The sequence below is a fragment of the Suricata suricatta genome, chromosome 4, assembly GCF_006229205.1.
Source record: "Suricata suricatta isolate VVHF042 chromosome 4, meerkat_22Aug2017_6uvM2_HiC, whole genome shotgun sequence".
Classification (NCBI taxonomy): domain Eukaryota; kingdom Metazoa; phylum Chordata; class Mammalia; order Carnivora; family Herpestidae; genus Suricata; species Suricata suricatta.
This window is the reverse complement of record NC_043703.1, coordinates 12,970,585-12,995,754: the sequence shown is the minus strand read 5'-3', so window position 1 is coordinate 12,995,754 and position 25,170 is coordinate 12,970,585. Positions and strand designations below refer to the sequence as shown.

The 25,170-nt window shown below is 42.3% G+C and overlaps 1 protein-coding gene and 1 long non-coding RNA gene across 8 annotated transcripts in view; both read left to right on the top strand.

Moving 5' to 3' along the window:
* The window catches only part of MBNL2 (muscleblind like splicing regulator 2), a 152,505-nt gene that overhangs the window by 54,638 nt on the left and 72,697 nt on the right, over nt 1-25,170 (top strand). The window lies entirely within an intron of this gene.
* On the top strand, nt 11,044-21,972 carry LOC115289369. Its single transcript, XR_003907587.1, has 2 exons — nt 11,044-11,262; nt 21,653-21,972. It is a non-coding gene; the product is annotated as an uncharacterized LOC115289369 (long non-coding RNA).

Sequence of the window (25,170 nt, the reverse complement as noted above, 5' to 3'; positions counted from 1 at the left end):
GGTCTATGTGACTGGTACACCCTTGGACTTGTGCCGTGCACAATCTGTACAACCATGTGCTATGGCCCTGTTCTCAATATTCCAATAGATTTCAAAATCAGGGAGCTCTGTGCAGGAGTTAGAGACCCCGGTATGCTTCTGGACATATAATACAACACTGGAAAATTGACAAGTAAATTTCTTCACTTTCTCTGAACTGCTGCAGAAACTACTGTCTGTTACTCTTCCATTCTTCCCAAGTTTTAAAATGTATAAAAATAGATCCTCCTCACTTATTTGTTGGATGCTAGCTATAAGCTGGCTGATGACAAATAAAATTTTGGTTTTCATATGTGTGGGTGAAAATTTTAAAATCGAAAATGGTAATAGATATGTGATCATTTGGGACAGTTCTGAAAAGCATACTAAAAAATGTATGTCATTGGCCTTAATGTCATGTTCTTGAACTGCTTTCCAATAGAAGATAATTCTTTGCAGAAATTGCTTTAATATTTTTAAGTTATATGTTCAATTCTGGCCTGATCTGAAGATATAATCTCAGACAATTATTTTGTTATCTATAGAAATTTCTATAGTCACATAGAGGCTACTATCTGCCAGGCATTTTTTATGCGTTATCAGTTCCTTCCAACAACTCTGTAAGGTAAATATTCAGCCAACCATTATAGCTGTGGGATACAGGTTGAAAACAACAAGTAACTTACAAATGGTGGGGGCCTGATCCAAGGTAAGTGTGACTCCAAAGCCAGCCTCGTCCCTTCCCTCCTCCTAATTCCTCTTACAGAATAAATCATCGGTCTAATGAATTATAAAACTCCTAACATCTTAATAAGATCCATGTTTCACAAATTTAGCATATTGAAGTGTCAAAAACATTCTAAAATAATTGCCCCCAGGAATACACTTATTTAGGTACTAAAAAGTTAAATATTTGAAAAGGAGAGACAGCAAGGTGCATGTATTTCTTTTTGTCTGTATTTGTATACAGATATTATGCCATCACTTGCTAGGTCTCAGTAGCAAAAGTGGTTTTGGTCCAAGGTGGTGGTTTGTGTGTGTGTGTGTGTGTGTGCCCATGGGATTCTGACACATAGGATTTCGGATGTCACGATAAAGTGAAGGACATGTTCTATTTTAATGGCGCCTGGACCCCCCAATTATCCTTGTGCAAGAGGTCCATTTTTTCATCATCTGACTTCCACCCTCCAGGGCACATCAACCACTCGCCCCTTCGTGACACTATGAAGATCTCCATATAACAGTTCACTCTTCTAAGTATATGTCCCTGTACAAGTCCGTAAGCTTCCCAACGACAGGATTATGGTTTACTCATCTCTGTGTCCAAGCGCCTAGTGTGGCACTGATGTGTAGCAGAAATACAACAATAACCATTCCAAGAGTGCATAAACTAATGAAGGAATCTCCACAACTTTTCAAAAGGGACTTACTGACGTTCACCAGAGAACCTCAGACACCAAACTTCTCTGTGTGTCTATTCACCATTTTCCTTAGCTTCTCTGTTTCATTCTGCAAGCCTGGTCAGCCCCTCCTTGGAATTCTCTCCCATTCTTTCTCCCCATGGTCCACTCCTACTTCTTCTACCACTGCAAACTTCCTTCCTATTTCACCTCTAATGCCACCTCTTCCTCCCCTTGCTTCTCATTGTGGATACTCGCCAAGACTCACTGTTGGTCTTTCCTAGATCAGGTCAGTGACCAGTTCTGAAAGGGTATCTGTGCTCAGCATTCAATTCCCACCTCTGTGCTGACCAATCCTGATTCTGGGTATGTGCCCTTTCCTGGCCAACTTTGTGGCCAAAATGCTTGCCAAACACCCTGTAGGCATGGTCCATACTCACCTGTATTTGAATATTCCTAGATCCAAACTCTTCATCCACCACAAGTCTTCACCCCACTCCATCCCTGTGCCTTGTTCCTCAGGCACAAAACCTTAGCTTGATACCAACCACCATGCCAAGGATCCTTAGTCTTTCTTTTCCTTTCTTGTCCTAGTTGTAGGGAAATACATAATCTTTAAGAATTAATAAATTACTAAACTGTGAAATGTTGACCCAGCTACAGACTATTGCAACAAATCTTAAGATCTCAAGGGTTTCACATTGGCCTCTAAAAACTATCTATAGACTTCAGGTTAAGAAACTCTCATCTTCAGAGAAGTCTGACACACTAAAGTGGGCGCAGGAAGACCACAGGGTCATTAAAGATACCCTTTGGCTGTTTAACTTGGGCCTAGGGTCAAAATTAGCACTAGATTCTTCCTGATACTCAAGATAGTTCTATGCTAAGAAAGAATATACTTGTAGCTTCCAGGACAAGAGGAAGACAGTGCAGGCAAAGTCAGTCTCAGTGTCTTTAGTGAGCAAGGGTGACATCTTCCTAAATGTCCTACTCAGGGATAGCACAGATGTGGCATTTGTGGGTGATGCCACCTTCCTAGGGACATGGCTTCTACCCTCAAGACACCTACATTCTAATCCAGTCTAAAATCGAGAGTTAGACAAAATAATCTCTATATTAGTTTCCTATGGTTGTCGTAACAAACCACCAAAGCCTGGGAGCTTAACACAACAGAAATGTGTTGTCTCCCAGTTCTGGGGGCTGCAAGTCCCATCCAGTGTTGATAGGAACACGCTCCCCCTGAGCTTCTGTGGGAGAATGATTTCTTGCCTCTTCTTGCTTCTGTTATCTCGGTGAATTCTCTGGCTCCAGCTTCAGATGTCCATCTTCTGTGTGTCTTTCTTCATATGGTCTTCCCTTTGAATCTGTGTCTAAATTTCCTCTTCTTACAGGGATGCCCGTTATATTAGGTTAGGGGCCCCGCTTTTCTGGTATGACCTCATCTTAACTAGTGATGTCTGCAATGACTGTACTTCCAAATCAAGTCACAGTCTAGAAGACAGAGGTTAATTCTTTCATTCATCTTTTGGGTGGAAGGGGACATGGTTCAACCATAAGAATAATACCTAAACCTAGAAAATGTCAGAAATAAAACACCGTAGCCCAATTCATGAGCCCAGACTACTTTCAAAATCGACCCCTACCTACTGCCCTGAACAGCCTCTCGCCATCATCGGGGTTGGCAAGAGAGAGGAGCCTGACCAACCCCAGTCTTTGGTACTGAGTAGAAAAAAGAAAGATGATAAACTGACATTCTGGGATTACAAGAATTTACAATATGTAAAACAATATGTAAAAATAGATTAAAATAATTCACAGAGAAAAATGGCAAAACTCATTTTCTCCAAAAACCAAGTGGAGTAAAATATCACACTTTTAACCTTAATTACATTCTTGAATAATTACATTTGTTTATTACTCACTTCGCCTTGGGCAGAGATGCTAACTTTTGTGAGTCTCGGTAGCAGTTTCTTATGAAACCATTTCTCACCAAAGCTTAAGGAGAAAGAAACATGTATCATGATTCATTTAATAGTCTATTTTTTCTGAAAATGGAAGTAGCATTTTATCAGCACCTTCCTTCTTTCGTTCAAATGTTTGCTTTTATTTTAGAATGTGTTTTATTTTTTGCTTTATTATTTGTTTGTTTGTTTGTTTAGAGAGTGAGCACAGGGAAGGGGAAGAAGAAGAGAGAGAGAGGGAATCTTAAGCAGTCTTTCCGCTGTTAGCGCAGAGCCCAACCCAGGACTCAGACTCACCGACGCCGAGATCATGACCTGAGCCAAAATCAAGGGTCTGACACTTAACCAACTGAGCCCCCGAGGTGCTGCAGAATGTTTATAATACAATGACAAACTAGGAAGCAAAGATTTAAAAATCCCTAGCCTGGGAGTCTATATCTGAGCCCTGGTTTTGCTGAATATAATCTTATTCTATTTCACCTTCTGAATGGGCTTCAGGTGCCCCATCAATAAATATTCATTCCTTTGTTCGCTCATCCATTCATTCATTCCCTCTTCCACTAAACAAGAGGTGCAAACCAAAATCCCCAGGAGCGCTCAGCGCTCACCGTTGGAAATGCAGGGAGCACTGCAGACCGCAGGAAACTCACTGAAAAGCCCATGACCCTGACCATGGCGGCTGCTGCTCAGCCACAAACAGCTGTTGCCTGCCTTCTGAGACTCCTGGGGATTTTTTAAAAAAAGAACCGAAGGTACATATTTTGGTGTGAAGTTTCCCAATCTCTAAACCTTGGCAACCAATTAAAATATTTTTAAACCCTGAAGTTCAAGCCAAACACATCTTCAGGCTGGATTCCATCTGTAGACTGCCACAGTCAACCTCTGTTCAAAACTAATTAACAGAGGGGCACCTGGGTCGCTCCGTCAGTTAAGTGTCCGACTTCAGCTCAGGTCATGGTCTCGTGGTTCCTGAGTCAGGCTCTGTGCTGACAGCTCGGAGCCTGCTTTGGATTCTGTGTCTCTCTCTTTTTCTCTGCCCCTTCTTTGTTCATACTCTCTCTCTCTCAAAAATAAATAAATATTTTAAAAATTAACAGAAATTGATGGTGGGACAGGTGCTGCTGAACACTGGGGTTGGAACAGCATACACCCCCCTTGTTCCATCAGTGGAGATCGCATAGGGCAGAGCAAATTTATAAACTGCTCTGAATCGTCCTTGAAGGGCCTTATGTGCATCGTGTCAGTAATTCACTCTCTGGTTTCCCCTTACGTCACTGGCCACTCCTACTCTGTCTGCCTTCCTGATTCCTCCTCCTCCTGAACACTGGCGTCCTTCCAGACTCTGACCGTCCTTATGTTCCCTCACACCCGCAGTGACTCCCTTACCCTTATAACTCACCAAGCATGATTGTGCCTCAAAACCTTTGTACTTTCCAGCCCTTTTTCCAGAGAACTGGACTTCCCTAGATGACCTCATCCAAGCCAAAGGCTGTAGACATCTTTTCGTATGCCGAACGCTTCTAAATTTCTATCTCTGGCCCTGGTTTCTCCCCTAAGCTCTAGACTCATTCTTACCTAGATACTTAAGTGACATCTCACATTTAGTAGGACCACTAGTCAGTTTTTGGTTTCCCTACAACCTCCTGTTCCCCTTGCCTTTGTTCTCAGTAGATGGTGCTGTTTATTTGCTTGATCAAGGAAAACATCTTAAAACCCAGCTTCAGTCTTCGCTTACCGTCACCACCGTATTCTGTCCATCAGGAAGCCCACCTTTCTCCATCTTCTGAAGACTTCCTAAATCCAAGCACTTTCTAGCCCTTCTGTCATGACCAGCCTGGCCCAGGCCACCACGTGTTTCCTATGGATTGTTGTAACAGCCTACAGCTGCTCACGCTTTTGCAACTCCCTCCTTGAGCAGAGTGACCTGAAAGTCATGTGATATCACTCTTGCGCAAAACCTTCCAGTAGCTGTCCATGTCATTTATGAAATCAGCCCCTCAGGCTCCTGTGCTCTGGCTCCCTGATGCGCTTCTGGCCCCAGACGTTGACCACACTGCCCCTCCCTGCTATGTTCCTGTGGCCTGTTTGTTCTCAGGGCCTCTGCGCACCCTCTTCTCTCTCCTTGGACCGCTCTTCCCTCATGTAGCTACAAGCCTCAGTTCTCCACTTGCATCTGGACTTTGCTTATATGGCCCACATCTATCTACAAAAGCAACCTCAGCAATTATCCTTGAGGGAGGTGATCTAGCTCTGTGTCTGCTCCGTGTCTGTCTCTACCACAAGAAGGTGAGGCTGTAAGACAGGGATCTCATTGCTCTGTTCCCCCACCCAGCATGTGCGGGGCGCTCAATCATATTTGCAAGTGCATAAATGTATCCTTAATTCGTACACTTTTAAATGCCACTGTTCCAACAAAATTCAAGTCACTTTTCTGGCTACCCACTGCTTAATTCTTTCTGTCAACCCACAGACAGATAAAACCTCAAAGTTAAAGGTTCTGTACAAATAAGCTCTTTGCTTTACAACCCAAAAGGTGTTTCTGGGTCATGCTCATGTTTCTGGAATGACAGATCACATGGAGATTTGCCCACAAGCGTCAGCGAAGAGCTATTAGAATTCATGGAGTGGCTTCTTGGACCACCGTGGGCAACTTAGCACATCTCAAAAGCCTGGCTATAGACTTAGGCTGGTATCGGATGATATTTTCACTAGCCTGCTCTGAAATAAGGACACCAAAATACTCTTTTGTTTTGTTTTGTTTCATTTTCACTGTGGTAAAAACACATGACATGCGCTCACCCTTTTGACGAATTTTTAAAGGCACAACACCGAATTATTGGAATACTCAGTGCCGTATTCCAATACTCGAGGGGATATCCATCTTGAACAACCAAAACTGTACAAAATGCTGTTTTTAAATGAAGGTGAATTCTTTCAATTCGAAGGTTCTTTTTTTTATTCAGAGATTGTACCTTCTTTAAAAAAAATTTTTTTTAATGTTTATTTATTTTTGAGAGAGACGGACGGAACAAGCAGGGGAGGGGCAGAGAGAGAGGAAGACACAGAATCCAAAGCAGGCTCCAGGCTCTGAGCTGTCAGCACAGAGCCCTACATGGGACTCAAACCCAGGAACTAAGAGATGGTGATCTGAGCAGAAGTCAGTTGCTTAACTGGCTGAGCCCCCAGGCGTGCCTGTACCTTTTTTTTTTTTTAATTGATTAGCATAATGTTTCTTTTGTTTCTAAAAGAGGTTTTCTTAGCAGGTGAGTTTTGTTCTTTTTCCCTTACTGGCCTTACCCAGCAAAAGAAAGAGTGGGCAATTCTATGACAGTTTCCCATTCTTCTGGGGAAATATTACTACTCCATAAAATTCAAACATAGGGACCTACCTGCTCATACTATCAGGCCTGAAATCCCCACCTCACTCGTTTGGATCCTGCACACAGGAAAGGCTTTGTCATCAGAAAGTCACTGTTAAGTCCACATGTTCCCGGAGAGAAACCTAGAAGTTCCTCAAGCCTTTTCCTCTTAGCAAATAAGAACCTTTTGATCCATCAGATAAGTGGGTTTTCATTGGTGGGGGTTGAGGGGTTGGAAAGAAATGAGCCTTAGCAGAGACTGAGACCTAGAACAGACCTAGACCATCAGTGTGTGGGAACCGGTCCCTGAGAAGCCAAGGTCAGCAGGCATCCAGTGCTAGGGCCTAACCTCAGCAGGAGGCTCACCTCAGGGGCTGCAGAGACCCTCTTCTGGCTGAGCGTCTCCAGGGACAGGCCGCACCTGTTTTACAATTTCCTCATGAATTGACCTGCTAATACTAAGTAGCATACTCTTTCCACTTGGTTTGGTTCAATTTCCTCTGGCTCGAAGATTATAGTCTAGTTTCCATTACTCTTTCTCAGCGCTGTCAAGACCAAGAAGAATTAAACTGATAGAGGACAAATCTGCCCCCAGAGCTCCCACTTTTGGGATTCAGGGAGTGAGAGGCTGTTGACATGTTTATTTGTGATCCGCTTTACCTGGCCGGACCGCCTACCAACCAGCATCAGGGGGTTTGTCTGATGAGACATTTTCTTATGACTGAGACCATGTGTCCACAATGGACGAAAGCCCCTCAGAAAGTGAGACAATGCCAGGAGAAAGGAGGAAGGGAGAATGACTCAGAAGTTTTAGCCCAGTTCAGGCCAAACACAATGATTGGTTTCGACTTTAGGCATGTTTACATTTCACTCAGTCTACTGTCATCTTATTTAAGTGACATTTTGTGTTCTTAAAAAATCATCACTTTTCGTTTTCAACTGAGTAAGTGCTATGGACACCAAAGTACATTAGGGAGCTATCGTAATGCGAAAATTTGTGTCTTGAAAAGGAGAATACAGTAAATACAGGGTTTTTCAACATACACATCTGGTTGGGGAGCCTGAATGGCTCAGTGAGTTAAGCATCCGACTCTTGATGTTGGCTCATGTCATGATCTCGAGGTTTGTGAGATCGAGCCCCTTGTCAGGCTCTGTGCTGATGACGCAGAGCCTGGTTAGAATTCTTTCTCCTTCTCTCTGCCCCTCCCCCACTCGTGCATGTCTCTTTCTCTTTTTCTCAAAATAAATTAAAACCATTAAAAAAAAAACCTTATAATAAAATTACACATCTGGTCCACATCTCAAATCTCATTCAGAAGTGACATTTAAGTGCTCCCAGCCCTTAGTAAAATCATGAATAATGACACCAAAGATATTATTTCCACACCTGCCATGAAACGAAGCCCTGACCCAGATGCTCAGGATGTAAAATTAATCATCGGCAGCTTCATTTGCGAAATTTAATTCATATCGCTTCCCTTCTGCTCCCGTCGGACACTTGGTTGTTAACAGGAACTGTGATCGCAGGAAAATATTGGGATAGCAGAATTCTAATGAAGAATTCTAGTAGATCCAGATGTTCTGAGTGGTATATAAAGCCGCAGAGAAAGGAGTTTCGTTTCCTAGAGAATTTCAATGTCTTTGCTCATTTACTTATTCCACAGTCATTGGGCCACCACTAAGGGCTGAGCACTGTGTTTGATGCCTGAACAAGACACAGACACCTTGTTCCCATGGAGCTCACAGTCGAGTGAAGGAAACAAGAGGAAAGTAAACAAACTAATCAAATAATCACAACTTATCAAGACCGCTATTCACTGAGGAAATACTGAGCGCCCACAGACTGCCAGGCACCGGGCTAGGCACTGGCAATACCGCTTTTTCTAGTAGCAGCCTGGTTTCTTGACCTCATGGGGCTTTTGTTCTAATGAGAGTAGACAGAAAACAAATGGCTAGAAACAGCGCACCCCCCCCATCCTAAAAAATTTAGTTATTTTCAAGTTGTGAGAAATGCTAAATAGGAAATAAACTTGGATAGAAGCCAATGTGATCAGGGAGGGATGTAAACAGAAAAGGTGGCTTGGGATGCTGTCTTCAAGGAGTTACTTTCTGAAGGAGAAGGAGGAGACAGCCAGGTGGAGAGAGAAGGTGGGGGGAAGGGAGCTCCAAAGCTTTGGGATAAAAGTACTTCCTTCTTTCTGGAAACGAGGCAGGGCAACTCCAGTGGGATCCATTGGCCAGGGGGAGACACGTGCCTGAAAGAAAGAATAGGAGTCCGAGGTTTGTGCTCATACTGAGATTTCCTCAAGAGGTTGACACGTTCCCGTTTGCTTGGTAAGGAGGCCACTCTGCCTGGAGAAGTAATGGCAGGAGGAGACCAGGCCATGGCGCGATTGGAGAGGCCTTCCATCATCCAGAGTGAGTCAATCTTGAAATCTTACGTGTCTTTGATATTTTCCTATAAAGCCTACATAACTGTCTAAGGGACCTCTTGATGCTTATTTTGGAACTTTCAGGGGCCTGTGGTACCCTTGCTGTAGACTTTTTCAGATGACGGAATTGCACCAGAAAAGAAGAATTCATTTCCCTCTGGTGTTTCAGATAGGCGAGGAACGCAGGAAATTCTAGATCTCCTGGCCATATTTGTACAACATAGTCTTGTGGATTACTGCCTGACATCTCTAAAGATCAGGTTTGATGGGGAGAGACCTATACCCGGCATGTACACTGTCACTTAATGCCTGGTAGCAGGCCACAAGTGAAATTTTGAAGAAACTTCTTTCAGGGGCACCTGAGTGGCTTAGTTGGTTGAGGATTCAACTTCGCCTCAGGTCATGATCTCACATTTCAGGAGTTTGAGCTCCACATTGGGCTCTGTGCTCACAGCTTGGAGCCTGGAGCCTGCTTCAGATTCTGTGTCTTGTGCTCTCTCTCTCTCTCTCTCAAAAATAAACATTAAAATAAAATTTAAAAATAAAGGAGAAGAAACTTCTTTCATAAGAAAGACTTCTTTAATCTCTGTAATCTTAAACATGCCTAGCTGTCCTCCTGCATATGGCTCCCTTTTGTCTTTTAACTTCTTTTTCCGCTGCCACCAAAACACCACACCGTCAATCAATGGCTGGTCAATATTGTGCCACATTCCTTCAGAAACATGAACATGTCAGACTGAGTTTGCGCTCTGACAGGTTTCTACAATAACCGAGGAGACAAAAAGCCATGCAAAATTAACAACTCAATACTACACTATTTGGTACTAATTACTGGAAAGAGACTTTTTGAGAAAAGAGAAGGATGGGCTACAAAAGGGAGCCAAAGCATGTTATGGAGAAGGACCTCACTGGCTGTGTAGACATCAGCTTCAAGGAATGGCTGACCTTCACGCTGGGTACCCTGTAACTGTGGCTTCTACACGTGTTTCCCTTGGGGACTTCTGGAGGGACCTATTCAGTAAGACTGAATACATGGATCCCGGGAATCTGTATTTTTAGAAGCTCTCTAGTGATTCATATGCATGGCCCAATTTAGAAAGTATTACTCCAAATGATCTCATCACACACTAAAACTGCTTGTTCTCAACACTGCATAAACCTAGCAAGCATCCCTGAAGGTCTTACTTAGAATTTCCATTTGTCTTCCTAGGATCCGATACGGCACAAAAGCATGGTGTCTCACAAGTAGCATTTTCCAAGTTAGGATAAAGAAGTCAGCCCCCTGTTCCATACACTTTGACTTCTTATTCCTGTGCCCACTTTAATTGAGACATCCAAGCACATAACAGACTGCAAGTCATTGACCGTAACTGTACACTTTAAAACAGCCACCGCCAATCCCAGTTTTTGCCATTGGTGCCGCTGGCAAGGGAGAGCAACCAGGATGCGAAGCAATGGGAACGAATCAGTAAACGAACCGGGTATGTTTACCCTGAAGAAAGAAAGATTCAGAGAAAACATGATAGCCGTGGCCAAATCGAAATTCAGAGTTGGGGTGGTGAAGAGGGGGTAAGGTTGCTCGTGTACAGGATGAAGGCAGGTATTTGTTCAATCTGAGTAAGAAATCTCTGAACATGCCTGGAGGGATAAGACTTTCCATCTCGGGAAGTGCTCAGATAATGCAAGCTTGGGATTTGTATTGTGTCCTTTAAAATGTTCTATGCCAGGGATATTAAGAGGCAGTCTCATGCAGAACTAATTACTAAAATGGCCAATCCTGGCTTAGCAAGAGAAATTTTCCCTAGTGTCAGTGGTGGAATATTTGGTTGCCTAGCAACCCGTAAATATCTATGATGCAATGGAAAATCCTTAGTTTGCATCTGGGTTGACTGTATAGTTCCTAATACCGCACTTGGTTCATTTCATTGATGATGAGGATTCCTGTTATAGTCTGTTACATATCAACACAGTGCTGAGCTACAGCTTTACACAGTTCTGATCTTTTCCGAACGCTAGCCAGCTGCCTCACCGAGCCCACATGCAAACGTGGTAATAGATGTCTGGTCCATACAGGAGGCAACAGGATGAGACGGTGAGAACAAAATAATTGTGGAGATTTGTACAACTGTTAAAAAGGAATCTGGTGAAATTCTAGCTGTCACGGCACGAGTTTAATCATGAACTCTCCAACCTAGGAATTGTGTGGGTTTCTATTAAGTGACTAATAGCAGCATTTAAGGTATAGAACAAAGTTTAAGATGTAGAACAAAATGTGTAACATACGGTAATCATAACTTTCCAATCACAGTCGCCTAGAAAACTGACAAAATATATATGGATGGGTTAAAAGTTTGGGCTCATTAATAAAGGGCTGCTTTGCATTATAAGAACCAAACAACTCCTCTTTGTCAAACTTCCATGTTAAACCCCTGCCAGGATACTTTATTAGGCAGGTTTTCTTAGTGTTAAGGACTAGGTACAGAAAATAAACCATGGAACCTGGTCCAATTCTATCCGTCCTAAATAATGGAGACATGCCCTTCCCCTTGTCAAAAGTTCATAAATAACAGAAGTAAGACCAGCGGATCGCTGAAGGAGTAATTAGTGTAAGTTTATTGTGCACAAACCAAGAAGACAGTTTGCAAATGGGGAGCACTCCGTCCAAACAGGCCATGAGGCTCCAGGGTGCACTGTTGTGAAGCAGCTTATGGAGTGAGAGAGTTTATTCTTCCCAGCGACTGGTTACAGCACTAGAACTTTCTTAAATGAAGGGAACTGGTCACTGGTGACCTCACATCAACCTTGGGAAAGAGGTCACAGTTTTGCTGACGATGTTCGGAGCCATAAGCCAGAAGTGACCCAGGTCGGGTTAACCTTACGGAATAAGATAAATTCAGCTCTATTGTACACTGGTTGTGCATGCCCAGGACATTTTCGAGGCTGGTCTCTGGTTTTTTTTTTTTTTTATTTTAACATCCTCATTTGTTTGACCTCTCCAACCCAAATCATAATTTTAAAAAGTGATTGATTTTGATTAATTTCTCTTTCCCCCCAAAAGGTTTAGAATTGCTTTAGGTAACTTTTTATTAGCCAGTCTAGGACATTTGTACAACAATATAATTAATAGCATTTTTAATGAAAATGATGGCATATTAATTGGTAATTTTGGGATGAGTGTTCTTCCTAATTACTTATTAACCTTTAAATCAGACATACACAAGGGAATGGAGGAAGATTCATGTCTTTGAGTAGCTGAAAGCTTTTTCAAGGTGGTTTTTCTTTTTTTTTATAAAAAGAATCCAGTGGAACTGTTTTTTCCCCCCAGAGGAAACTCAAAATTATATCAGGAACTAAGTATGGTTTGATGCCAAACATATTAATATGCGATAGAAGGTTTCAGTGTATCTATTCTTGGTGCTTTAGTGAGTCATCACTAATAGAAGTATGGTGTACTAAGATAGTAAAGATGATGCCATCCATTTTTCTTTATCACTTAGATTTGCAGGTAGTTGCAAACAGTACTGAAAAGAGAAAAAAGGCTATTATTAGTTGAGATGGTCTATTTATTTCACTATATGTACTAGAAAATGAAGAAGGCAAGACCCACAGAAGATCTCTAGATCTTTGGCCCCGAATATCAAGTCTGACTCCACATAACTCAAAAAAGCTTTATAGATAAGGCATGGTGTGAGCCTGGATCACTGCCATTTAAATAGTAGAGCCATTTAAGTGGCTGAACACAGACTAGATGAAGAGACAAAGAAGTGGATTTCAGACAGCAAGAGTCCAATTTCTTCTCTGATAGGAAAGGTCATCCTACTCTGGAGGTCTTCTGTTTTCGAGTTTCTCTTGGGTTTTCTTGTCTATCCGGCACTGTTGAATAAGAGTCACTATTTGAAGGCCAATGTTATTTTTTACTTATTGCGAAGATTCATTTTATACCTGGGCCTCACCTCTAAGCCTTGACCTGTTAACTTTTTTTTATTATTATTATTTTTTAATGTTTATTTTTAAGAGAAAGAGAGAGAGAGACAGAGAGAGAGAGACAGAGCACAAGCAGGGGAGGGGCAGAGAGAGAGGGAGACACAGAATCCTAAGCAGGCTCTCAGCTGTCAGCACAGAGCCCAAAGTAGGGCTCGAACTCACAAACCGCGAGACCATGCCCTGAGCTAAAGTCGGACTCTTAACTGAACGAGGCACCCAGGTGCCCTGACCTGTTGACTTTTCTACTTTCTCTCTCTTTCATTCATCCAAAAATTTACCGAAGCCTGATATATCCCAGGTTCTTTCTTTGGCATAGAGAGAATACAGCAGTGAACATGTCATCCCAACTTCGAGTTGGTGATAGTTTGATGGTTGGGGTGGACGAGCATGGAAAGTTCTGGGGTATGTACTCTGGAAGCATACTAGGGGCTAGCCAATTCAGACTGGGGCTTAAAGGAGGTCAGGGAAACTCATCAGACTTAAGTAGAAAAATAGAGGTGGGGTTAGTGGGTAAGAGGGTGGAACACCCTGTCTCTGAATCTTCCTTCTCTGACTCCATGAGGCCACCTGTGTTCTTAGTCACCCCATCTCTGCCCTTTTGCCTGGTGTCACACCACTCCCATCTTCCATATCTGCCTATTGGATCATTATTTGCTTAAGAGCAGCCTCTGTGAGGATCATCGTCAGACTCTTACACGACAATAGTGCATAAGCTCTGCAGAATGCTTCAGGTTGAAGGAAGCTGCAGATTGAGAAAGGAGTCTGACTCTTCTATAGTGATTCCAAGAGGTCTGTACACGGGTGCACGTGACATCCTAACTGTGGCTCCACTCGCCACTCCAAAGAAGAAATAACTGCCTAAAACAAGAATTAAAGACAAAATGCTAACCTGTAGAGAGAGCAGCAATAAATACACACACGCATTCAAGAAATTGTTTAAAATGGATAAACACAATGTTTCTTGAAAGGAGAAGAGAGAAATAAAAGAACATAATCACCAGCATCATGGCCGCCATTCACCAAGCACATCCATGCATTGTCAACTCTACCAGCCATTGTTCGGGTATTCCATATAATTCTGAAAACAATCCCGGAAGGCAAGATTCTTCAAACAAGTCCTCAAACAGTCTTTGGCACAAACTATGAGCTCAGTAACTATTTCCTGAATGAATGAAGACATCAATGCTTCTGTTTGCTTGGTGGCTGTCTCTCCACCTCCCTCATCCCCAGAAAATAAATTCCTTGAGGGCAAGAACTTCATTTTGCTTTCTTCCATATGCCAAGCACTTAGAATGGAGGCTGGCACATGGCAGGCACTCAATACCTGTGCCACCTCTAAAAGACAAGGAAACAGAGACTCAGCACAATTCAGTATTTTATGCAAAATCACACATAAACTGAGACCATTTAGGACTTGGTCCCACGACAGCCCATGTTCCTTCTCCCTTTACATCACACCAGTCAAGACTTTCCTTCTGTGCATTCTCTCATTATCTCAGGCCTGCTTGAATTCCAGAGATAGTTGGCTTTCTATAACTTATTAATATAGTTTTATTGAAAGGACTTAGCACTATAGTATATGTTGGTGAATATTTAGCACATATCTATTAATAATGGCAATTATCAACTTTTCCAAAAAATAGTTTGGGGGGTGAGGGGGAACAGGAATGGGAAAGTATTTTTTTCCTTTTTTAATGTTTATCTTTTTGAGAGAGAGAGACAGAGTGTGCGTGGGGGAGGGGGAGGGAGAGAGGGAGACACAGAATCTGCAGCAGACTCCAGGCTCTGAGCTGTCGGCACAGAGTGAGAAGTGGGGCTCGAACTCATGGTTGTGAGATCATGACCTGAGCTGAAGTTGGACACTTGAACGGCTGAGCCACCCAGACGCCCCAGGAGTGGGGAAGTCTTATTCCACCCGCTTGTGCTCAGAAAAACCACAGGGGGACACATGACAGCACAGGCTGCCTGTCCCCTGCTGCCGCAGTGAGCCTTCAGCTGTTGGGACAATGCAGCTTCGTCTCCTCATCAGAATTTGTTTACATTATTAGGATATAAAGACAGACTCACTGGTGTGTTATGACTCATCTTCATAATTAAGGTCATTATGATAACCTGGCCTGTGCGGGCAGACTGTAATCTCTGAGCAGAGGAGGGCAGTGAGGTGCCTAACTTGTCATGAACCTCGCTGCTTTGGGAGAAAGGCAGTGGTCCGTTGTGATCATCAGAATAGTCCACGTGACTCGGTTTTACAGAGTGTTATCACTGACCCGTTGGGTAGTTTATCAAACTAGACTGCAGCTACCTTCATCTTTCTAGATCTAGATTTTTCTGATTTATTCTCTAATATTCTTTTCTCTCTATTTTTTCCCATTAGCTGGAAAAATTAAAGATCCCTAATATTGACAGTGTTATAGAGAATCATGCACTCTCATGCTATGGAAGTCTAAATTGGCTTAGACTTGTTGGAAGACAACCTGAAAATATGAATTATATTCTTAAATGTTGATAGTATTCAAGTCAGCAGTTCCATTTCTAGGTATTTATGCTACAGAAATACTTACATATGCATAGAAAAAGGCATGTGCTAGCATGTTCATGTCCACAGTATTGAAAACAGTGAAAAGTAAAAAACGCTCACAAAACTAATCACCAAGGTCATCCAGGAAGAGTTAAATAAACTTTGGATGACTGATGCTCTGAAATACATGTGACACTAGAAAATGAGGTAGAATTACTCTATCTATCATCTTTATCAAACACATACACATCTCACTTGGAAAATCCCCAAAGCATATTATTGAGTAGGAAAAAAGAGCTAGTTGCAGTATTTTGTACACTATTATCTGTTTTCATTTAAAAAACATTCCAGGTGCCTGGATGGCTTAGTCGGTTGAGTGTCTGACACAGGCTCAGGTGATGATATCATGGCTTCTGAGTTCGAGTCCTGCGTCGGGCTCACTGTTGTCAGTGCCCACGTCAGATCTTCTGTCCTCCTCTCTCTGCCCCTGTCCCACTTGTGTTCTCTCAAAAATAAATAAAACATTAAAAAATATACCTTCCAAAGGATAGATTTCTATAGGTACACATATAATGTACCTATTACATATCATATTGTATGTTATAGCACATGTTTTATATATTTAATATTGATGTGATGTATTTCACATAATTACATATTACAATGTATAATATTTTGTGTTTTATATACACACTATGCTACAATTGGGTTGCAACAGCTAGGCTGTACTAAGATACTTGATTATCATGTGGCTTTTAGCCACATGGCATAGACCAATGAACAAGGAGTTTATTTCACTCATATGGGATGCGGAGGATGTTTCACGGTCATTCAGGGCTGGGTTCCTCCCACATCATGCCTCTGCAATTCTTTAAACCTTAGAGTCTTAGAATCTGCAAGGTCAAGGCTGGGTCACTGCTTTATCCAAGTTCCAGACAGCCTTAAAGGAAAGGAGAAAATATGGAAGAAGCCCACTCACTGTCTCAAAGGTCCCAAATTGGAGATGGCACATATCCTTCCCACTAGTAATCTTTTGGTGAAAACTAAGCCAAACACCCACCCCTCTAGCAAGGCGGCTTGGCGGTGCAGCCCCTTGGCTAGATGGCCACATAGCCAACCACAGATTATTAAGGCAGAAATAAAAGCAAATCATTTTGGCGGGCAGCTAGCTGTCTCCCCCACCATATAGAGAATATAACACAATAGAAAACAGAAAGGACATGAAGTTATGCTTTAAAGTGAGGATGAGGCGGCATATCAAAGGAAATCTTTGCTTTATCAGTGTTCTTGGAATTGTTTAATGTGAGTAGGAGAGATGATGACCGCCTCAGATCTGGCAGTGAGTTCTGTCGCCTAACCTGCTGTCTAACCCTGAGTGGGTGACAGTAGTTCCTTGCAGCCCAGTTGACCTTCCAAGTGATGTCTCATAACTCGTGCAATATTGCCTTTCTCTTCATCTTACTCTCACCTCTGATATCTTTACTCCACTGTCCCTCCATGCTAGCCACCATTGAAATGCTTCTGAAATTTGGAGGCTCAACAACTAGTGGATTGTAATTTTATTTAAAAAGACAGCTTGCCCCTGGCCTTTGTCCCTGCGCTGACATTTGCCCATTCACTCTGTAACTCACACAAACATATGGAGCATTTATAACAATGTAGGAAGTTCAAGTGTTGAGGGAGAATTTTGGTTGACACTAACCTTCCCATTCAGAAGGTCTGTCTCACTGGCCAAACCATATGTCAGGGTCTGAATAGATGAGTAACAGTAGCAGTGGATATGCCCAAGTTATGCCCAAGAATGGTAAACGGGGACTCGAAAAGGAAGTTTAAGCAAAGACCCTTTAGTGAGATGAGACCGAAAGTGGGTTCCCAGGCATATGTGATAGTTATCAAGACATACGATTATTAACATGTATTCGAGGGATTGAGTGACCATTGATTAATCACCTGCTGTATGCTTTGTACTCTGCCAGGAAATATTGCATTCATTTTCCTATTTATCCTTACAACATATCATTCAGATAGATAGCCCAATTTTATAGATAAGGAAACTGAGGCAAAGTGATCTTACATTTTTAACTCAGGATCCCAGAGGTAGTAAGTAGAACAGGTACAGTTTGTGTCCAGACCTATCTATTTTCTGGATAGATCTAGATTTGTCTGGTTTCTGATGACCTCCTTGTGTCTCAGAGCCTTTCAGGCATGAGGAAAAGCTGGGGTGATGCGATGTGGGAGGGAGCTGAGCCTAGTCTGTTGAGGCACGGGGAGGAGACCTCGCTGAGCAGCAGGATATCATTACATATGCTCTGGGGCTGAGGTCAACCTGGTGTCCGAGTGCTCAGGTACAAGAAGATGGAGTTACTTGTAGGAGATGCTGCATCATACTTCGCTTGCCATTGAGTTCTCCCCCAGCCCTGGGAGGAAGAAGCTCTATGAGTCAGCCCAGCTCCACTGGCCCAATTTAACAATTTAACCAGTTCAGAAAAGGGGTTTAGTTTGCAGAAAACACCCCCAGCCTCTATCAGCTCACCGATAGCAAAGAGCGATGAGAGTCCTTCGATGTGACGGGTCACCTGTGGTCACTAGACACAAGAGCAGGCAGGGTCTCTGTGTCCCAGGCCTTTGTGGGATCAGGAGTAAGCTCATCCTGCCCCTGTCCCATTTCTTCTGCCTGGGCTCTTCCTTAGTTCTTCACACAGTGACAGAATTGCAGAGTTTTCCCAGAGGTTGTGGCCTCTGAAACACGTCTGGATTTCTGTATCCATTCTTTAGCACGTCCTTGGCCTTGGAGGTGGCTCCGGTGTCTCTCCCTGGTACTGTGGACATCTTCACTTGTCTCTTCCTCATGCAGTCCCTCTCATCCAGAAAGCCTACGCAAAAGTTCTGTTCCTACGCTATGCTTCCTTCTTCCATTCTCTGACCCATGCCCTACACAAGTCCCAAATGCTGTTTGAAGAGCTTTCCTCTACAACTGTCTCGCTATTCTGATTGGCCAAATGGGAGAAGAGAATCCCAATCAATTAGAAAGATACGGGGATGCCTGGGTGGCATCAGACTCTCAGTTTTGGTGGAAGTCACGATCTCATGGTTTTCTGAGTTCGAGCTCTGCATCAGGCTCTGTGTTGATAATGCAGAGCTTGCTTGGGATTCTCTCTCTCTCTGTACTCCTCCCCCACACATGCTGTCTCTGTATCTCTCAAAAATAAACTTTTCAAAAATTATTTAAGGGGCACGTGGGTGGCTCAGTCAATTAAGCGTCCGACTTCGACTCAGGTCATGATCTCGTGGTTTGTGAGTTCGATCCCCACGTCGGGCTCTGTGCTGACAGCTCAGAGCCTGGAACCTCCTTCAGATTCTGTGTCTCTCCCTCTGTCTGCCCCTTCCCTGCTCACGCTCTGTCTCTCTCTGTCTCCCAATAATAAATGAACATTAAAAAAATATTAGAAAGATATGGCAGGAGTATCCTGTATTATGAAGGACCAGAATGCCAAATGGCATAATTCGCACTTTTTCCAAAAGCTATGTTAGTTGGGAGTGTGATCCTGGGTCTTGGGGAAGCCTTGGAGTTCCCTGAGCAGGTCAACAAAAGGATAAAATTGAAGTTGACAATGTGCAGGCTGGTAACAGCACATAGGATTACTTTCAAGTGCAAAGGAGACGGTGTCTCACCATGATCACTGAGTATTAAAATGTGCCCAGCACTATGCCAGGCTCTTGAAAAGCATTATTTCACTGAATCCTTACTACCAACCCTATGAGTTTTGCCCAAATGTGAATGCAGCAACTGATGCTCAGAGAACTTCAGTTTCCCTATGGCTGGTGTGTGACAGAGCCGCACAGGATTTCAAGGACTTCTAATGCCACAGGCACAAATATGTCAGTAGAGTGAAGACGCAGAAACTCCCAGGAGGCTGGTGTGGAGTCCACACTTGTGAGACTCCAGAGTCTGTTGGCTCCAGGAATAGAACATAAAGGAAGGGGAGGGGGGATTCACAGGAAAGGCTGAGAGCCAAAAGGAAGACAAAGAAGAGACGGAGAAGACACGTGGTGAGCACCCAGGATTGTGTTGTGGTCACGTCCTCAATCTCCACAATAAGTTTGTGGGAAAGATCTCCTTTGCCTGTTTTATGGTTGAGGAGATGGGTTTAGAGATTTGAGGTAACTCTACGGCTCCTGATAGCAGAGCAGGGACTCGAATTGTGCCTTGTGTGCCTCCCAATCTGATGTCCTTGGCGCCTTATTGTACTGCTTCCAATATGGCTTCAAGATTGAGCCCTGGGCATGGGGGGAGGGGATCACAATCCCATTCCCAGAAGTGGGGAAATCCTCTGGGAGAAAAACATGTGAGTAGGCATGGGTATCATCTGTTTTTTGAGGGTGAGGTGGCAGGAGTCTGTTTGGGCAGAAATGTCTTTAGTATCTGGGGACTGGAGCGGCAATGCCAGTTTGACAGCAGGAGTCACGAGGTCGACGCCAGCCCCTCAAGGAAAAACAAGTAGAGTCAGAAGAGGAGGGCACTTGGGGGTGGGCAGCAGGGCTGTCCACAAGTAGAGGCCAGGAAAAACCATAGGCACCAGCAAAAGAGATGGAGAAGGGATGGCACCAGAGGGGAAAATAAGAGGGTGACATGATCAGAGACTCAACACAGAGGCCGTGTCGGGAAAGTTCTGATTCCAAGCGTGTCTCAGGCAGCCAGCTGTCAGCTCTCTCCAGCCAGCCCGGGCTGCTACCGTGACGTTTTCAATCATGTCAAATTCATAAAGAATATATTACATTCCGTTAAATGCTGCAATCACAAAGGACAATGAAGTATTTACTTTCTTGGGCACCCACTCCTCTGGGTGGTAAATGCCGTTTGCAGAGCAACTCCCGCTAACTGGTTTTCCGATAAAGTATTGGCTGAGCGTTTGCCTTACACAAACAAATAGAAAAATAATAATAGCGTATATTCCCTCTGAACATTATAGGAAAGTGTAGGCTCCCATTTAATGAGGTTTGGAAACAACAGAGCAATTTTGATGTCCTGTCAAGCTTGTTAAATTGCGATTCTACCAGGATTTTACACTGAGCCAGAACCAGCACATCCCAGGGTATAAATTAGGCATAATTGGATATGCACCGATTCTTCCGGGTCACTGGGATAAATTTAATGCTATAATTGAATAAATGATACTGTTGTGGCCTGAAAAGCTCTCTCCCAAAACTTCTAGCTCATTCTCTGCCAGTAACTGGGGAAATTGAGTCTACTCTATGATTTTATATGTGTTTTACAATCCTGATCCCTACATCTGAAAAATGGCTTCGATTTAGATCTATTGGTTTATATTTTCAATTGCGGGGGCAGGAATTTGCACTTTTAAAAAGTTCTCTGATTAATTCTCTTGGAAAGTCAAATTTAGGAAACACTGTTCTATGTTATTCAGAGAGGAAAGTTTTGTCACATATTTCATCTATCTAAACTTTGTAGGGATTGAATTACTTGGGTTGAGTAGAGAGGTATTTATTTGATCATTGTTTATACCAATGATAAGTTAAAATTTTATATTAAAATTTTTATGTACTTTTTACACAGGGCAAGCATATAAAAACAGATTAATTTTTACTTTTTAATTTAATGATATTTGCTATTGTCCTTTGGTATGTTCTCCAAATTCTCTCATATACCCTGACCTGGACCAGAAGCGTAATGATCTGATAAATGAACGATCTTGTAGTATATAAAATATAAGATCTCTGAAGACCTGGCTTTGTTCGGATCCCAGATCGATCTTTAATAAGATAGCTGATGTTAAGCAAGTTATTTGCAAAGAAATGATAACAATGCTAATATTTAGTCTGCTTGTTAGCTCATGGAAATTTCAGAAGCATCAAATGGTGGTGTGTTGAAAATGACAGTGTTTTGAAAACTATTAAGAACTTACAAATAAATGCATCACATATAGAATTAAAATAATAAGCTCTATGTTGTTTCCTCCAGAACAGTCCCCAAGGGGAGGAGAAGTGAGAAGATTCTAACCCTGCTTAATGTAGAGAAGCTCTGTTTGACTTTTCTACTTTACATTTGATTTATATGTTGGTTTTCTGCATAAGCCTTCATTGGAAATCTGCTGCTAAAAAAAAAAAAAAAAGAAAGAAGAGAAAAGAAAAGAAAGAGAAAGAAGAAAAAGGCTGAAAATCACTCTTCTGTGTTCTGTTGGGTTTCTGCCAGTACTCTTCTTTCTTTAATTGCCAGCCCATCCTTAGGCAAGTAACTGCTCATTATCACCTTTACAGAAATTCTAAAAAGGTAAAATTTCAGTTAGTTTCCTTCCTTGACTTCTTATCAGGAATTCTGGTTAAATTCCTGGGGTGAATTTAAAACTAATGGTTGAAGTGTGTTTTTAGATGAATTACTGTTATTCTCTAATTTTCTTTCGATCCCTATGCATAATTAAGAAATTACTATAATAGAATTCCTTTGTAGTTACAATCTATTACTTGGAAATAAGAGTGAAATCTTAGACTTACACATGTATCAGACAAAATGAGCAGATCGTGACACTGATCAGTCCCCAGTGCTCAGCTAATATTGGGTTGATAGGATTTTAGATCAACTGCTTAAAAGCCTAAATTGTTAACTTCAAAATTTCAAATCATTTATCTGCAGGCTATCTCTATTTTTTCTCAGATTCTTATAGTAGGTTTCTCATGAAGAGTTCAAGACATTTGACACAAAGTTCCTCCATCAGTCATTAACGTTTCTAAGAGGGACTAAGCAGAGGAGGAGGTGAAGAAGGCACAGGAAAGGAACAGAATGAATGCATTCATTCCCACTTGCATGCACGTGTGTGCGCACGTCCTCAGGCACGTGTGCACCCACACACGCGTGTGCACGTACACTGCTTAAGGGAAAACACAACAGAGCAGTATTCCAGGGGGGCTCTCTCTGCCTCAAGCATGGGGACGGGCTGGCTGAGCAACTCCATTGCTAGGCTGCCCATATCCCATTTGTGTCCTTAGACAGAGAAAGAGGAGAACATTCCTATAACCACTCCCCAGCCCTTGTTTACTGCATTGCAACCTGATTTTTGTTCTCAACGCCCCACCAGAATTAACCTTGATGAGATCACCAATAACTCTTTAAATGCCATATCCGGTGATCATTTTTGCAACTTTTAATTTTTACTTGACCTCCCGGCAGTATTTGACCACTTTCACTTTCTCACCTGGTACCACTTTGTCCAAGTCTTACCCTCTTTTTGTTTTCCTTCCCTTCACGACTTATGTTTGTGGAGCCTTTAATTACCATCTGAGACCAAACGTGATGGCTTCTTCTTACCGTCACTGTGACTTATATGACACATATTACACGATACTGCAGAGATTTGTTGGCACTGTTGGGAAGCTGGCCTTGGGCCACCAGTGTGAATGCCTGGGACATAAATGGGAAGGTCACCCTTTGGTGATCCTCATTTAACTTGCTCCCTCTGAGCAAGGGACAAAGCAGCAAATGCTTTTAGAAAAACCTGAAGGGATTCCCAATATCAGAAAGGGAGGGAGAAAAATAGGTGTCCTACTTATTAGCTCATTTTCCATATGGAAAAAACATTCATGGGAAGTAGAGAGCCTTTGGACATTGGTCTCCTGGGACTCAGTAGAGACTGATGTTGGTTGCCAAGCAACAAGAACAAGGCTCAAGGACTTTAAGTTCTCTTCTAGCTGAGAAGCATATTTGGATGGGTTCTCAAAGAAGATTTCTGAAATTTATAGGGAGGCTCAACCTCGATTAGATCACTCAGTGTTCATGAGTCCTCCCACATGGCTGGCCCTTTGGAATCTTGATTCTTGTCGTCTATGTAGTGTCTTATTCAGTGTTGTTTTGTACATGTTGCTGTTCTCTCCCTAGTTAAATTGAAAACTTTTTTGAGGGTTAGAAAGGATACTTAAATCTTCTGAGTCCTACCTCCCAGCATTCAGCATATCTTCAGTAAAACCATATTAATTGATTGATTGATTGATTGATTGATTATCTGATCTACCATTCTCGTGTGTCATCAAAGGGCTTCCTTTTATTTTTCTCAGTGAGCCCAAATTTAGTGGCACTTGTAGAAGAAAGCTTTACCTTTCAACTTTTAACTTTCATTGATTTTTCCATTGTGTGTGCCAAAGCCTTAAATTGATTCCAGTTGTTTAAAAGAGATGTATATTTTTCTTCTACACATTTTAAGGGTAAAAACTTGAATGTGTTTTCCCTAGACTAAACCCAAACCAGAGAGTTCTTCCAGAAATGTATGAATAAACAACAAAGTGGTTACTTTACAGGCTGACATACCATTATATTGGATTTCAGAGAGGTCAGGTAATTTCATATTTCATGTGAATCCAGGTGAAAGAAAAGGTATTTAGTTAGCAACAGAAAAAGGAAAAGGAAATCCAAAAGCGCTCTTGTTCAGATTTGTGATATAAACACTGAACAATTTCATGTAAAAGCAACATGGCAAATTATATTTGTCAAGGAATATGTTGCTTTTAAGACAAAAGAATAATTGTGACATTTGTGTTGTTTAAAGACAAAATAGTTCTCCTGTCATGATCATAGAGTCATAAAATCTTGGATCTGGAAAAGACTTTAGAGAATGAAATTCTTTTCTACCCGATGCCAAAATGGTGCCTCCTTTAGGGCAAGGATTGTATTTTTGGTTTCCTCTTCAAAATGTTCACAGTGCTGAGTCAAGAGATGTGCACTCAATTCCTTTAAATAATAGTCAATAATGTGGATCATTGCTACGGAGTCACAGCCATAAGAAGTAAAAAGAAGAGATCAACTTCACTTGTCTTTCTCTTTGGTAACAGCCCACTTTGACCCATAGAAGAGCTATTCTAACAATAGGGATTACATCTTTGGGGCTTTCCCTGTGTCACTCAACAAACTGTCATGCAAAGAGCTACACGAGTCCCTTTGTTGCCTGACCGGCATTGGCCAGCTGCCATTGTGCCTGCAGGTCCCGGATCATAGACAGCTGTGTGTTGACCTGCCCATGCAGAAATTGTTGCGAGGGCCTTACCTTTCTATCACCACAGTGCAGTCGCTTACGATTCCAGATCAATACCTCTCGGAGTTGTCTAGGAAGTCCCACCAGCTGTCACTTAAGGGTAATTAACACATCTCTCTCAATTATGCATGCTGGTAGAAGAATTTCAAACATTTGGCTGGATAACAAATTCATCCCCTCCATTAGAGAAAGGTCATTCCTCGGGCCATCTGGATATTTACTTTTCTTTAGAAATGAACTTCATGGAATTTTCTGTCAGGAGGGGAAAATGATGAGGACAAAGGGAATCTCTTAGTAAAAATAACGGTCTCCCATTCAACACCGGCCAGGCCCATCCAATCCTTATTTATTCCACTATTAACTTACATGATGCATAACCGGCATACTGTTATGATGAGCATTGCCCTTCTGACCCTTTTTGTAATATTATTGATCTCTATAGCAGAATATCTTTTACCTCCTG